Source organism: Triticum urartu, chromosome 3 (assembly GCF_003073215.2).
Source record: "Triticum urartu cultivar G1812 chromosome 3, Tu2.1, whole genome shotgun sequence".
Lineage (NCBI taxonomy): Eukaryota > Viridiplantae > Streptophyta > Magnoliopsida > Poales > Poaceae > Triticum > Triticum urartu.
In genome coordinates, this window is record NC_053024.1 from 710,257,915 (window position 1) to 710,261,345 (window position 3,431).

The window sequence follows — 3,431 nt, forward strand, 5'->3', positions numbered from 1 at the left end:
TTGATCTGTCCGGATGTCACCTGCCAATCCTGTCAAAGGTAAGGGAGCTTAGATCCCACATGGAGTCAAACTATGAAAAACTGATACACTGTAAAAGGAAAAAAACAACTTACCGCATGAGCGTGACGCTGCGTACTGAATCCGCGATCCTCAGTAGCGGATGCGGGGGCCTCGGTGCCCTTGAAAATCACCTTCCAGGCATCTTCGTACGTCGTGTCGAAGAGCCTGCTCAGAGTTTGGTGCCACGCCGGGTCGAACTCCCACAGGGTGAAAGCCCGTTGTTGACACGGGAGGATCAGGCGGATGAGCATAACCTGGATTACGTTGACAAGTTTGAGCTTCTTGTCCACCAGGGTTTGGATGCATGTTTGGAGTCCGGTCAGCTCTCCTTTTTTACCCCAAGACAGGCCCATCTCCTTCCAGGAGGTGAGCCGCGTAGGGGGTCCGGATCGGAACTCGGGGGGTGTGACCCATTCGGCGTCGCGCGGCTCGGTGATGTAAAACCACCCCGATTGCCACCCCTTCAGGGTCTCCACAAAGGAGCCCTCGAGCCATAAGACGTTGGCCATCTTGCCAACCATGGCGCCTCCGCACTCCGCCTGGTTGCCGCGCACCACCTTCGGCTTGATGTTGAAAGTCTTGAGCCATAGGCCGAAATGGGGGCGGATGCGGAGGAAGGCCTCGCACACGACGATAAACGCCGAGATGTTGAGGACGAATTCGGGGCCAGATCGTGGAAATCCAGGCCGTAGTAGAACATGAGCCCCGGATAAATGGGTGGAGAGGGAAGCCCAGTCCGCGGAGGAAATGGGGGAGGAACACCACCCTCTCATGGGGCCTAGGGGTGGGGATGAGCTGCCCCTTTTCGGGAAGCCGGTACGCGATGTCGTTAGACAGGTATCCGGCCTTCCTCAGCTTTTTGATATGTCCCTCCGTGACGGAGGAGACCATCCACTTGCCTCCTACTCCGGACATGGCTGGAGAAGGTTGAGGCGTGAGTGCGGACTTGGGCACTGGAGCTCGAGTGCGCAAGAATGGATAGGCAAAGGAGGAAGAAGGCGTAGGTGGAAAGTTGGATCCTTATCCCTTATATGGGTGGACGCAACTACATGTCCCCACCGGCCTGGTAAAACTCGCTTATCTCCAAGCGCCGTAATCAATGGCGCGGTTGGGTTACCCATGCCCGTATTGATGAGAATCCCGGAGTAAGGGGACACGATCTCTGTTTGGACAAGACGTGCCAAGGAAACCTCCTCGCATGACGCGCTAAGGTGGGATAATGAAATGACTCGGATGAAGGCTTGGCCATGGTGTGTCGCACTACGGAATACGTCAGCAGATTAGATTTGTGTAAATATTATTCTCTCTATGGCAATATGTGGAAACTTATTTTGCAGAGCCGGACACTATCTTTGTGTTCAAAATCTTCTATGAAATACTTGGAGGAGGAACCCGCCTTGCAATGCCGAAGACAAACTGCGCACCGGACTCGTCGTCATTGAAGCCTGGTTCAGGGGCTACTGAGGGAGTCCTGGATTAGGGGGTGTTCGGATAGCCGGACTATACCTTTAGCCGGACTCCTGGACTATGAAGATACAAGATTGAAGACTTCGTCCCGTGTCCGGAAAGGACTTTCCTTGGCGTGGAAGGCAAGCTTGGCGATACGGATATACAGATCTCCTACCATTGTAACTGACTTTGTGTAACCCTAACCCTTTCCGGTGTCTATATAAACCGGAGGGGTTTTAGTCCGTAGGACAACATAAACAACAACAATCATACCATAGGCTAGCTTCTAGGGTTTAGCCTCTCCGATCTCGTGGTAGATCTACTCTTGTACTACCCATATCATCAATATTAATCAAGCAGGACGTAGGGTTTTACCTCCATCGAGAGGGCCCGAACCTGGGTAAAACTTCATGTCCCTTGCCTCCTGTTACCATCCGGCCTAGACGCACAGTTCGGGACCCCCTACCCGAGATCCGTCGGTTTTGACACCGACAATGGCATTCTGAGGACTTTAATTTTCGGAATATTTTTATATTGCACAGATAAGACAAGAAACAGACAGAGAAATACTATTTTTTACTTTATTTCTACTAATTAACAAAAAATATAAAGAGGGTACAGAAGGTTGTGCTTCTCGTTTCATCCATCTCATGCTCATCAAAAAGAATCCACTAACAAGGTTGATCAGGTCTTGTTAACAAACTCATTCCGATAATCATGAAACCGGAGAAATTTCGAATAACACTAAGTTACCTCAACGGGGATATGCACATCCCCTATAATAAGTATATCATATTTCTTTTTGACCGTAGGAAGAGGAAATTCAAAACCTCCAATTATAATCAATGTAATTTTTCCAATGGAGTTGATACTATGAACTTGAGGTTGTTTCCTCGAAAAGTGTATCGTATGCTCATTACCATTAACATGAAAAGTGGCATTGCCTTTGTTGCAATCAATAACAGCCCCTGCAGTATTAAGAAAAGGTCTTCCAAGAATAATAGACATACTATCATCCTCGGGAATATCAAGAATAACAAAGTTCGTTAAAATAGTAACGTTTGCAACCACAATAGGCACGTCCTCACAAATACCGACAGGTATAGCAGTTGATTTATGAGCCATTTGCAAAGATATTTCAGTAGGTGTCAGCTTATTCAAGTCAAGTCTACGATATAAAGAGAGAGGCATAACACTAACACCGGCTCCAAGATCACATAAAGCAGTTTTAATATAATTTCTTTTAATGGAGCAAGGTATAGTAGGTACTCCGGGGTCTCCAAGTTTCTTTGGTATTCCACCCTTAAAAGTATAATTAGCAAGCATGGTGGAAATTTCAGCTTCCGGTATCTTTCTTTTATTAGTAATGATATCTTTCATATATTTAGCATAAGGATTTGTTTTGAGCACATCAGTCAATCGCATACGTAAAAAGATAGGCCTAATCATTTCAGCAAAGCGCTCAAAATCCTCATCATCCTTTTTCTTGGATGGTTTAGGAGGAAAAGGCATGGGTTTCTGAACCCAGGGTTCCCTTTCTTTACCATGTTTCCTAGCAACAAAGTCTCTTTTATCATAACGGTGATTCTTTGATTGTGGGTTATCAAGATCAACAACAGGTTCAATTTCTACATCATTATCATAACTAGGTTGAGCATCATCATGAACATCATCATTAACATTTTCACTAGGTTCATGTTCATTACCAGATTGTGTTTCAGCATCAGACATAGAGATATCATTTGGATTATCAGGTGGTTCAGCAATAGGTTCACTAGAAGTTTGCACAGTTCTATCATTTTTCTTTTTCTTCTTCTTAGAAGAACTAGGAACATCAATATTATTTCTTTGAGAATCTTTCTCGACTCTCTTAGGGTGGCCTTCGGGATACAAAGGTTCCTGAGTCATTCTACCAGTTCTAG